At 43.5% G+C, this 13,440-nt stretch overlaps 1 protein-coding gene across 4 annotated transcripts in view; it reads left to right on the forward strand.

Annotated features, from left to right (window-relative positions):
* Positions 1 to 13,440, forward strand: part of LOC123759300 (cytokine receptor-like factor 3) — a 105,425-nt gene that overhangs the window by 60,757 nt on the left and 31,228 nt on the right. The window contains exon 1 of one of the 4 annotated variants that reach the window (XM_045744170.2): positions 8,686 to 8,835. The exons of 1 other annotated variant lie outside the window; for it this stretch is intronic. The gene's annotated coding sequence lies outside the window, so the exon portion shown is untranslated. Of the gene's footprint in view, positions 1 to 8,685; positions 8,836 to 8,870; positions 8,957 to 13,440 lie in introns of those variants that run through there. 2 more of the 4 variants (XM_045744174.2, XM_045744171.2) reach the window with 2 other exon arrangements.

The raw sequence follows: 13,440 nt of genomic DNA on the forward strand, positions 1-13,440 counted from the left end.
GAGAATTCTATAACCAATGTTCCAGCGATGTGTAAATATTTCATTCAAAATTATCTGCTACCAGAAATTTTAGCCAAATATCCCAGTTTGCTAACTGTAGGTAGTAACTGAGTGATTGTAACCTATCCACCGCTGCCCACTGGATGGGGGGCGGTGTGCAGGACAAACATATAAATTGTGACACTTTCCACATATGTCAGTTGCTTGATTTAGACCTTGTATTTGAGGTCGATCTCGAACCCATTGTTGATGTTGTGACGACTTATATTGAATTTTGTAACTAGCTCACCAAGATTGTAACTTGCTTAGCTAAATGAATTGTGGGGTTCAGTCCCTGAGCCCATTATGTGCCTCTGTAACCCTTTCCACTACCGCCCACAAGATGGGTATGGGGTGCATAATAAATGAACTAAACTAACTGTGAAACAGAAGCAGAGGCGCCACTGTTGCACTACTTGCTGGAATGTGAAGCTACTGAAGCCCTGCGCATCAAACTCAACATTAATCCAACGACAGCAGCTGCATTAGATGCACATTCCACCGCGACTACAATAATTAGAAAAGCTGTTGAGGAATGGGACTCATTAGTGAGCATTCTGCATCTACATCCGCCACCAAGATAATGTTAATAAAACAAGATTAAAACCAGTGCACTAAAACAGAAGCGATAAATAAGCAGGGAAAAAGGAGAAATTCCCCTCCTACATTTTAAACTTAGACTCAAATATCACAGAAACAAGGTTATCGCGTATAACCAAACTCAATTATGGGCTCACCATAGCCCGTGCTACATGGACACCTCGTTCTGAGTAGCTAAATCTGAAACAACAAACAACGACTTAGCACACACATACACAGACTTAGACTTGGTTACAAGTGCTGCTGGGATGTAATGAACCCAGTAGTTAACGAGTGTCACTTTTGTGAAACAGAAGCGCCACTATTGCACTACTTACTGGAATGTGAAGCTACTGAAGCCCTGCGCATCAAACTCAACATAAACCAACTTACACGCACTAGAAAACAGGATCAAACAAAGGATAGCCACCATAACGGCAAATCTTGTTGGAACCATCGCCAGACTGTCAATCAAAGATAGCATTCACAGATCGCTTCAGAGAAACCTTCAATACAGAACAAGTGCATGGACGGATAATCTGGTCAAGATTCTAGAGAAAGTGTACTTGAAATGGACCATTAAAAACAAAGGAGAAGAAAGACCATTAAAAACAAAGGAGAAGAAAGACCATATCAACACTTTCGGCAGCCTCCTCCATGGGAAGAATCGAGTCTAAAGATAATCATTGAAGGATTAGCAGTTAAAAAAATCAGGTTGTGACACGCAGAGGCTCAAAGAAGTAATAGAACAACAAATGGAAACCATCTCAAGACCTGTTACGAACCCGGATCCAGCGTCCGAGCCTGGAGCAGTGACAAACACGCCATCTGTGGGTCAGCTCCCGAAACCCCCGCCAAACGGACGACGACACCTGGTGAGGACAGCGTGTACTGGCCTCGAGGACCAGTTTCCAGTCTGGTTCAGCGCTCAACACCGCCGCTCCTGACCTCTGGTGAGGTGGTGCTCCGACGACAGCGCCATCTATGGACTGGATACGTCAGGTGTTTGTGCCAGAGCCCGTAAGTAAGGTGTTTTAGTGTGTCCCAGTCATTGATGACGTGTCTGTTTACAGAGTCGACCTGGGACCGCTGTGTTGAAGGTTGAGTCAGTCTACCCGAGGCAGCCAGTCTCCATACCTTGAACGTTGCTGCAGCTGTTGTGAAGTCGTCCCCCCGGAAGAACACTGTGGTGTGTTTGCCTGCCAGTGGAGTGGCAGTAAGAGGATTTACCCGGGACCGACTGTTGGAGACGATCATCCACTGGGGTATTGAGGACAGGAGGGTGATTTGTGATATCACACGAGACTCCTGTCTAGGGCGTACCCCTTATATCGTTCGTGGACTGGCCGTACCAGCCTTGGTGGCTCAGTACCTGCCAGCAGACCAGCTGGACGTGTGGTTGACGGCCTCCACGACGGTGCCCTCAGTGGACCTGTGTTTTGGCTGACCTGTGGCCAGGGTAGGCTCAACTTCTTTGGATATTTCGTTGTGTGGCCACGAAGAAGCACCAAGGACTCGGCACCGAGAGTTGTGGCACCAGAGTCTTCAGCAGAAGACTATATTGTGTATAATCCCCTTGTATAGTGTTAATACCCCTCCCCCTGTGCACCTTTTGATTTTATATATTTAATTGGTGATGGTGACAAGTATAATCTTAAGTTCTTAGCTTTCTTTCCCTACTCCCTTTTAAGTTACTTGCGTCACGGATCTCATCCCTTGATAGCCAATACTGGCTTGGGAACGGATACATATATCTTCCTCTAACAACATCAGAGTAAGGACCCCGTTGCGTCCCGAGAGGGCCGTAACAAGACCTACAACGACTCACATCTTCACAGACGGATCAGTTGACCAACAAAGAGGCTCTGCTGGGGCAGCAGTTTACACTAACAACCATGAAGCTTACTGGAGCATGAATAGTGGGTGCTCAACATTGCAAACAGAATTATATGCCCTGAAGGAGGCCATAAACTACACAATTGAGAATAATTTACATGACGTCATCATTCATACTACTCTAAATCTTCGCTCCAGACATTGTTATCCAGTCAGCACAGAGATAATATACAACTCACAGAAATCCAAAATATAGGAAAAGCCCATAATCTAGGGCTGTCAATCGCCCTAAATTGGATACCAAGTCACATTGGCATAGATGGTAATGAAAAGGCAGACTCACTAGCAAAAACTGCCACTGCTCTACCTGTTGTACAGGTTAAAATGCATTAAAGTTTTTCGCAGATTAAGTAGCAAATCAAGAAGAAAATACTCTCAACTATTAAAAGTCGCCACAGAGCCAAAGTAGCGGAAGGAAGATCCACTGCGATATGGTACGAACAAGCCACTGGTTACTACTCTTTCAAGCCCGATAAAGAGATATCCAGAGACATTGCAGTAGCCAAATACAGACTCAGACTTGGTTACAAGTGCTACTAGGAGGTAATAAACCCAATAGTTAAAGTGTGTCATATTTGTGGAACAGAAGCAGAGGCGCCACTATTGCACAACTTACTGGAATGTGAAGCTACTGAAGCCCTGTGCATCAAACTCAACATTAATCCAACGACAGCAGTTGTATTAGATGCATATTCCACAGCGACTACAATGATTAGAGAAGCCGTTGAGGAATGGGACTCACTAGTAAACATTTTGCATCTACATCCGCCACCAAGATAATGTTATTAAAACAAGACTGAAACCAGTGCACTAAAACAGAAGGAAAAAGAAACAGGAAAAAAGGAGCAATCCCCTCCTCCATTTAAGACTTTGACCCAAAAATCACAGTAACAAGGTTATCGCGAATAACCGAACAATTCAACCCGTTCTCGCAAATTTAATAAGTCAATATTGACTTAATAAATATGTGCATAGGTGACATACTTAACATAATAGTTTCCCTTGAAAAGCTTCATAGAAAACACCGACCTTACCTAACCTACTTAGTATGTTAAGATAAGCTTCTTATTGCTTCGTAATTACAATTATTACCTAACCTATACCTATAATAGGTTAAGTAACAATTGTAATTACGAAGCTATAAGATGCTTATTTTAACATACAAAGTAGGTTAGGTAAGGTCGGTGTTTTCTATGAAGCTTTTCAAGGGAAACTATTATGTATAGTATGTCACCTATGCACGCAACTAATAAGTCAATATTGACTTATTAAATTTGCGAGAACGGGTTGTCCTTATCTCAATTATGGTATTTGTGCTTTAGGTTCTACTACCCAAATGTATGTACGTCCTCTAATTACTCAACACAAAGCTGCTATTAGAACAATTTCAAACTCTGGCCTCAGACAGCACTCGGTACTTTCTTAAATCTTTGAATATCTTAGGTATTAAGTCACTGCACATCCTCTCAAGTGTACGCTTATATATTTAAAACTCTGAACTGTAATGCCAGTCCTAACCTTAAACGCTCCCTAAAAGGTTGTAACAGAACCCATGAGCACCACACCAGAAAAATACCCATTTGATATTCCAAGAGTGCGCCTTAACCAAACTAGAAATGCTCTACAAATCAAGAGACCCAGAATGTGGAATGACCTCCCCAATCATGTCAAAGGCTGTATCTCTCTCAACCAGTTCCAGAGAAAAACTAAGTACAGTACTACCTAATAAACTTCATGTAAGCTTCCTTACCCCCTAAATGTCAACCCATGTCTTGCTATTTTCAATCAATGCTGTTTGTTGATCAACTTGTATAATTGCTGGTTTTTGCCATGTTCATTATTTTTTTTTCCTTTTTCAACACAATTTATACTTTAATCTCAATTACTATTAAGTTTTATTCTGTGCCCCCCCCCAACACCTTACCCGAAGCAATGTGCGTACTTGTAGCTTTAGGTATTTTATGTACTTGCTCTATCTATAAATCCAACATTATATTTGTAACTCATCTATGTATGTACTTTTACCTGAATAAACATTTGATTTGATGGCCCATAGTGGCCCCACCGTCCAGGGATGGCCCATAGTGGCCCCACCGTCCAGGGATGGCCCATAGTGGCCCCACCGTCCAGGGATGGCCCACAGGATGTGTGACCAGTGTTTTTTTTTTCAGGGATATTCCTGCGCGGGCCCTAAGCCTCTGGCTGGCCCACTAAGTGTTGCTTGTTTCTGTTTCACTTGGGCGGAGTATGAGTATTTATGACTTGCATGGTCGCTTCAGTAATATTTTGTCCCACGTGCTTAACTACTTCTGCTCTGTTGAATCTAAGTTGAAATCTTAATGGGTTTGTAACTCTGCACTGTGTTCGATAATGTTCCAGTGGTCTGTCGGGCATTTCTCCACAGTGCTGACATTTCCTCTCATCTTCCGGAACCTGTAAGCCTATTTCCCATGCACATGGGTATCCAAGCCTGATGCGATGTACGTGTACTTCTGTTGCTCTACTGCTCCCTTTCATCAAACTAAGTGGTTCGTAGTTGGTTGAATTCTTGTACCAACTCGCAGATCCTGATGTGGCAACGGCTGTGTTGTGGTCACTACATCTTTTGCATTGCTCTGTTTCTAATTACTTTCTTAATCTGTGATAGACTCTGTGGTATGTAAATGTCTACATTTCTTCTCTTAGTTGCAAGTTTTGCAGCTTCGTCTGCAATGTCATTTCCTATTATTCCCACATGATTTGGCACCCAGTTGATAAACGACAAGGCCGACGGGTACTTGAGTGTTTGCATTAATTATATGACATTTGTGATCAGATGGATGTTACCATGTTACCACATGTGTGTTCTTGTTGCAAGGTTTCAATGGCAGTTCTCGAATCTTTATGTATGATAACATGTTGTCCGTGTTCAGTAAGAGCATGTTTCAAAGTCTTTTGAATGGCTAGCATCTCTGTAAAGTCGAACACCCATTTGAGAGTCTCCAACTATATACAGAGTTTCCTGCTTTAACTGCAGCTCCGGTTTCTTGTCCCTGCTGGTCTACTGATCCATCTGTGAAGTATGTGAAGCTGTCAGATGCCAAGTTTGCTTCTATATGCATCTGTGCAATATTACGTAGCAGATGAGGATTTGTCTGGTTCTTTTTCCTTCAAGAGCCATAATCTTAAAGTCTGCTGGCAGAGATTCCCAAGGGGCTTGCATAACAAAGTCTGCATGTATTTCGTTGACCCCCTCTCAGTGATTGTGTTTGTTATATCGAATGTATTGATGGTGTTTATCGCACAATGGGTCCACCTGTTGCTATTGAAGGCTCTTCTGTCCAGAGTTAGTGCTCCAGTGATTATATCTTTAAGTGAACTGATTCTAGGTCTAGTCAATATCTTGGTCAGCATGCACACAGCAATCCCTTTAACCCTTATTTCAATCGACATTAGCTTCATTTCTAGTCTTAGGTTCAGTATTTTAGTCCATCTGGGAGCTCCTGTTATGACTTACATTGCATCGTTTTGAATAACCTCAACATTTGCCCACTGACCAGGAGAAAGAGTGAGTAAGGCAGGCGCTGCATAATCAACTAGAGAACGAACGGCGTGTATGTAAAACATTTTTAACAGTGTGTCCCGCTCCTAGACGGGTATGTGTGTGTGTGTGTGTGTGTGTGTGTGTGTGTGTGTGTGTGTGTGTGTGTGTGTGTGTGTGTGTGTGTGTGTACGAAGAAGAGGCTGTGCATGTGTATTCATTTTGGTGTTAGATTTAAGGGTCTATAGCTATCAACTTTTGCAGGGTTATTATGACCACAACAACAGCATACTGACCAACCGGCAAGCGTACTTTAGCGCTGAACGGTTAGATTAGATTATATTTTTTTATTCAGGTAAAGGTACATAAATTGAAGACGAGTTACAAAAATAATGTTGGAATTTAAAGATAGAGCTAGTACATACAATACCTACAGCCACTAGTTTCGGTAAAGCCATAGCGTTTCGATTCAGAGCTCGAGTAAATTTGAAATGTACACACACTGAAGCGGGGGTATTCAGTGTATATACATTGAAATATACATTATATATGATGCTCCTCTATCATCGGACATCATCCTCCGATGATGGAGGTTGTTTCCTCCATCATTGGGACATCCCAGTAATATCCTTCCGATTATGACAGTAGCCTAAGCTACTCTATCCCTTTGAGATGTATTTTTTTCTTGTCTCAATAAACATACTTGAACAGTTCACTATTCAGTTCAAAATAATTTTGGTCTTTACAATAATATTTGTGAGGTTCTTCACAAATATGAAGTGACCATATTTAGGCGACTCTTCAAGTCCAACCAACTACAGTATAGCCTCGTTTTACCTGTTGCGTTACATTTTAACTAATCTGACATTCAAATCCTTTGTCGAATCTAACCACTATTGTGGATTACATTCTGGGGGAAGTTCAGCCAGTTTTCTCGATGACCCTTATCGGCTATGTTAAAATATATGACCAAACTATTTACATTCACCTATTATTATTTTTATTTATTTATATACAAGAAGGTGCATTGGGTTTATGATAGTACATAGCATTTATGTTTTTACATTCTTGTAAAGCCGCTAACACGCATATGCGTTTCGTCCTTAACCTATCAGATAATTTTAAGTAGATAATTTGTAGCAAAATTTGGAGAATATTAACGGGTAAATTGTAGCAAAATTTGAGGATTATCATCAGGTACATTGTAGCATAATTTGAGGATTATTAATTGGTACATTGTAGTAAAATTTGCGTTCAACAACTATGATGCAAGTTTTACAGTCTCCGTGGTGTAGTGGTAAGACACTCGCCTGGCGTTCCGCGAGCGCTATGTCATGGGTTCGTATCCTGGCCGGGGAGGATTTACTGGGCGCAATTCCTTAACTGTAGCCTCTGTTTAACGCAACAGTAAAATGTGTACTTGGATGAAAAAACGATTCTTCGCGGCGGGGATCGTATTCCAGGGACCATAGGATTAAGGACTTGCCCGAAACGCTACGCGTACTAGTGGCTGTACAAGAATGTAACAACTCTTGTATATATCTCAAAAAAAAAAAAAAAAAAAAAAAAAAGATAGCAGTGATTACAATGGGGAAGTTGAATGGCTTAGGTATATATGGGGGGGGGGGGGGGGGTGAGTAGCACAAGATAGTGCGCGAGTTTGACGCACAAGGTAGAAAACTATGGATGAAATTAGGTACTTTTTGGTTTTACTTTTGAATAAGGCGTAGGTTGGACAGTTTTTAATTCGTTAGGGAATGAGTTCTATAGACTAGCTGATTACTGAGTTGTTGTTATTGTTGTTTTAGATATAGCTACTCAGAACGAAATGTCCATGTAGCGCGGACTATAGTGAGCTCGTAATTGTGAACTATTATGTTAAGTATGTCACCTATGCACATATTTATTAAGTCAATATTGACTTATTAAATTTGCGAGAACGGGTTGCAACCAACAGGATAGATGAGAGAGTAATAGAGCGTCACTAGGGCAGGGCGAAGTATATAATATCTGATCTTAGAAAGAATGCCAACAGTTTTAGAAACTTTTTTGCAATATTTAGAATGTGGCCCTGGAAATTCAGCTTGTTATCGATGAAGACAATAAGGAATTTACCATCTACTTTGTTACTAAATTGTATATTGTTTATTCTTAGATCAATTTGATCTAAAGATTTATTACCAAACAAAATATTTAAGGTTTTGTCAATGTTAAGGGTGAGTTTGTTAGCAGTTAGCCAAAGATGGACTTTAATTAGTTTAGTATTCACTGTAACATAAAGAGCAAGAGGGTCAAGACTGGAGAAAATGAAGGTTGTGTCATCAGCAAAAAAAATGGTTTGAGGTGTTGAGGCAATTGGGAGGTCATTAATGTAGATGAGAAAGAGGAGAGGGAGGGAAAAAGGGAATTATATTGGTCGGCAGGGCCACTGTGGGCCATCCTGGTCGGCTGGGCCACTGTGGGCCATCCTGGTCGGCAGGGCCACTGTGGGCCATCCTGGTCGGCAGGGCCACTGTGGGCCATCCTGGTCGGCAGGGCCACTGTGGGCCATCCTGGTCGGCAGGGCCACTGTGGGCCATCCTGGTCGGCAGGGCCACTGTGGGCCATCCTGGTCGGCAGGGCCACTGTGACGTTTCAAATTACGCGGGCTCGGGGCGTCGGGAACTCATCTCGGCCGGGAGGGAGCCACTCAGTCCGGAGTAAACAGAGGTGAACTTGTCCTGTTTCCTCGCTAACGGCGCTGTTGAGGCGGAAACAGGAGGAAGCTGCCAGTGCAAACAGGAGGGGGAGAAGAGGAAGAGGTGAGTGAGAGGGGAAACAGTTGTCGGCGCAACAGTCAGCGGGGGTTGACTGGTGGGCGAGACTGTGTTAGTGGAGAGTTGGGGAGGAAGATGCAGGGTACGTGTGTCAGTGGAGTAACAGGTAAAGTGTGGTGGTAGGTGGGTGAGTGTGGTAGGTGGGTGGTGTGTGGTAGGTGGGTGGTGAGTGTGGTAGGTGGGTGGTGAGTGTGGTGGGTGGGTGGTGAGTGTGGTAGTAGGTGGGTGGTGAGTGTGGTAGTAGGTGGGCAAGTGTGGTAGGTAGTGTGTGTGTTAGTAGGTGGGCAAGTGTGGTAGGTGGGTGAGTGTGGTAGGAGGGTGGGTGGTGAGTGTGGTAGGTGGGTGGATGGTGAGTGTGGTAGTAGGTGGGCAAGTGTGGTAGGTAGTGTGTGTGTGTGTTAGTAGGTGGGTAGGTAGTGAGTATGTTAGTAGGTGGGCGGGTGGTGAGTGTGGTAGTAGGTGGGTGAGTGTGGTAGGTGGGCAAGTGTGGTAGGTGGGTAGGTAGTGAGTATGTTAGTAGGTGGGCGGGTGGTGAGTGTGGTAGTAGGTGGGCAAGTGTGGTAGGTAGTGTGTGTGTTAGTAGGTGGGCAAGTGTGGTAGGTGGGTGAGTGTGGTAGGAGGGTAGGTAGTGTGTGTGTGTTAGTGGGGTGGGTAGTGGGATGGGGGGTCCGTCTAATTACCGCAAGCTACCTTAAGCTACCACAAGCTACCACAAGCTACCACAAGCTACACAAGCTACCACAAGCTACACAAGCTTCACAAAGCTTCCTGGCAATAAGTTAGTAATGAATAAATATGATATGTTAGGTTAGGATGACCTGACCTGACCTGACCTAACCTAACCTAACCTTACTTAACCAAACCTAACTTAACCAAACCTAACCTAACCTAACCGACGCTTGGATCGTCGACTTGATTTGGCGTCACCAGCTCTTTATTTTCGTCTAATTTCTTTATAAAAAGATACTTTTTCAGGTAAAAATTATGATTTTTCGTTTTGTACATTCAGCACCAACATTATAATGAGTAAATATATCCTAAATACATTACTAACGTATTGCCAGGAAGCTTTGTGAAGCTTGTGGTAGCTTGCGGTAATTAAACGGACCGAGATGGGTAGTGTGTGGTGTTAGTGGGGTAGGTAGTGTGTGTGTGTGTTAGTGGAGTAGGTAGTGTGTGTGTGTGTGTTAGTGGAGTAGGTAGTGTGTGTGTGGTGTTAGTGGAGTAGGTAGTGTGTGTGTGGTGTTAGTGGAGTAGGTAGTGTGTGTGTGGTGTTAGTGGAGTAGGTAGTGTGTGTGTGGTGTTAGTGGAGTAGGTAGTGTGTGTGTGGTGTTAGTGGAGTAGGTAGTGTGTGTGTGTGTGTGTGTGTTAGTGGAGTAGGTAGTGTGTGTGTGGTGTTAGTGGAGTAGGTAGTGTGTGTGTGTGTGTGTTAGTGGAGTAGGTAGTGTGTGTGTGGTGTTAGTGGAGTAGGTAGTGTGTGTGTGTGTGTGTTAGTGGAGTAGGTAGTGTGTGTGTGTGTGTGTTAGTGGAGTAGGTAGTGTGTGTGTGTGTGTTAGTGGAGTAGGTAGTGTGTGTGTGGTGTTAGTGGAGTAGGTAGTGTGTGTGTGTGTGTGTGTGTTAGTGGAGTAGGTAGTGTGTGTGTGTGGTGTTAGTGGAGTAGGTAGTGTGTGTGTGTGTGTGTTAGTGGAGTAGGTAGTGTGTGTGTGTGTGTTAGTGGAGTAGGTAGTGTGTGTGTGTTAGTGGAGTAGGTAGTGTGTGTGTGTGTGTGTGTGTGTTAGTGGAGTAGGTAGTGTGTGTGTGTGTGTGTTAGTGGAGTAGGTAGTGTATGTGTGTGTGTGTGTTAGTGGAGTAGGTAGTGTGTGTGTGTGTGTGTGTGTGTGTGTGTGTGTGTGTGTGTGTGTGTGTGTGTGTGTGTGGAGTAGGTAGTGTGTGTGTGTGTGTGGAGTAGGTAGTGTGTGTGTGTGTTAGTGGAGTAGGTAGTGTGTGTGTGTGTGTTAGTGGAGTAGGTAGTGTGTGTGTGTGTGTTAGTGGAGTAGGTAGTGTGTGTGTGTGTGTGTGTTAGTGGAGTAGGTAGTGTGTGTGTGTGTGTGTGTTAGTGGAGTAGGTAGTGTGTGTGTGTGTTAGTGGAGTAGGTAGTGTATGTGTGTGTGTGTGTGTTAGTGGAGTAGGTAGTGTGTGTGTGTGTGTGTGTGTGTGTGGAGTAGGTAGTGTGTGTGTGTTAGTGGAGTAGGTAGTGTGTGTGTGTGTGTGTGTTAGTGGAGTAGGTAGTGTGTGTGTGTGTTAGTGGAGTAGGTAGTGTGTGTGTGTGTGTTAGTGGAGTAGGTAGTGTGTGTGTGTGTTAGTGGAGTAGGTAGTGTGTGTACTCACCTAGTTGTACTCACCTAGTTGTGTTTGCGGGGGTTGAGCTCTGGCTCTTTGGTCCCGCCTCTCAACCGTCAATCAACAGGTGTACAGATTCCTGAGCCTATCGGGCTCTGTCATATCTACACTTGAAACTGTGTATGGAGTCAGCCTCCACCACATCACCCCCTAATGCATTCCATTTGTCAACCACTCTGACACTAAAAAAGTTCTTTCTAATATCTCTGTGGCTCATTTGGGCACTCAGTTTCCACCTGTGTCCCCTTGTGCGTGTTCCCCTTGTGTTAAATAGACTGTCTTTATCTACCCTATCAATCCCCTTCAGAATCTTGAATGTGGTGATCATGTCCCCCCTAACTCTTCTGTCTTCCAGCGAAGTGAGGTTTAATTCCCGTAGTCTCTCCTCGTAGCTCATACCTCTCAGCTCGGGTACTAGTCTGGTGGTAAACCTTTGAACCTTTTCCAGCGTGTGTGTGGTGTTAGTGGAGTAGGTGGTGTGTGTGTGTGTGTTAGTGGAGTAGGTAGTGTGTGTGTGTGTTAGTGGAGTAGGTAGTGTGTGTGTGTGTTAGTGGAGTAGGTAGTGTGTGTGTGTGTTAGTGGAGTAGGTAGTGTGTGTGTGTTAGTGAGGTGGGTAGTGTGTGTGTGTTAGTGAGGTGGGTAGTGTGTGTGTGTTAGTGAGGTGGGTAGTGTGTGTGTGTGTTAATGGGGTGGGTGGTGAGTGTGTGTTATATAATATGCAGGCGATGAGTCACAATAACGTGGCTAAAGTAATTTGTCCAGACCACACACTAGAAGGTGAAGGGACGACGTTTCGGTCCGTCCTGGACCATTCTCAAGTTGATTGTGATGAGGAAGTAGATGCAGGCAATAAATAGGCTAGAAAGAGGTGAGGAGCAAAGTGTAGTAGAGGAGATAGTAGGAACTGCAGAGGGCCTATTGGCCCATACGAGGCAGCTTCTATTATAACCATCGAATGAGGAGGAGATAGTAATAGGAATAAGAGGAGGATAGTAAGGGAACGTAAAGAAAACAAAGAACAGAGAAGAGAGGAGAGAAAGAAAAAAAGAGAAAGATAAATGGAAGGGTAAGCTATGTAAGGTCACGTTTGTTAGAAAGATTAGAGCATTTAAGTATATACTGTGAAAGGGAAGAGTCCACAGCAACAAAGCCAGGACTCAAGTTCATGTTGGGTACATTGTGTATTAGAGCCGATTCAACAAGATGGTGTCTATGTAGAGTAGAGGCAGGAAAGATTATTTTGGAGGAAGACCAATCAATAGGATGATTGGAATCCCTCACATGACAGAAGAGAGCATTGTTAGTGTCTGCAGACTTAACACTTCTCTTGTGTTCTTTAAGTCTGTCATTCAGTGTACGGCCAGTTTCACCAAAGAATTGGAGAGGACAAGACGAACAGGAAATAGAGTAGACACCAGCAGCATTAGAAGTACGAGGAGCAGTGTGAACTAGATTGCTACGAAACGTCGTCGTCCCTTCACTTTCTAGTGTGTGGTCTGGTCAAATTATATAATATATTATTGTATTGATTATTAAAATGGAAATTGTATTGGTGCAATACAACACTATGTATCGGTGCAATGCAATACTACGACGAATATCATAGATGAGACAATCACCAGGGAAGGCTGGCTCCAGGTCTGGCAGTTGGAGTAGAAGAATTCTCAAAATTGTCCATAGATCAAAGACACAATGACGTGGTATTGAATATAACTTGCAAGTGTCTGTGATTTGCCCTTACAGGCAAAATATTACTTAAAAATTCCAGTAGGCACATGTTGCACAAATGACATTGATTCAATGTTGAATCATTATTAATAACTTTGATTCAACAGTGGGTCACTGTTACTTGAGCGTATTTTGCCCACTGGGTTCTGATCGTGATGCTTCTCAAGTTTCTGAAAGCTAGAACAATGGAAATAACAGCACAGTACAAGAAAAGTATAAAAGATGCAACTTAGTAGTTAGTGGAAGGCTTAATACACGAGTTCTTACATTCTTGTACAGCCACTAGCACGCATAGTGTTTCGGGCAGGTTCTTAATCTAAATTTTCCTGGGAATATGACCCGCCAAATCGTTTAACAACCAGGTACCCATTCACTACTGGGTGAACAGAGGCAACTGTTAAGGATTGGTACCCGGTCAATCCTCCCGGCCAGGATACGAACCCAGGCCAAAGTGCTCGCGAAGTGCCGGACGAGTATTTTACC

This window comes from Procambarus clarkii, chromosome 32, assembly GCF_040958095.1.
Source record: "Procambarus clarkii isolate CNS0578487 chromosome 32, FALCON_Pclarkii_2.0, whole genome shotgun sequence".
Taxonomy (NCBI): domain Eukaryota; kingdom Metazoa; phylum Arthropoda; class Malacostraca; order Decapoda; family Cambaridae; genus Procambarus; species Procambarus clarkii.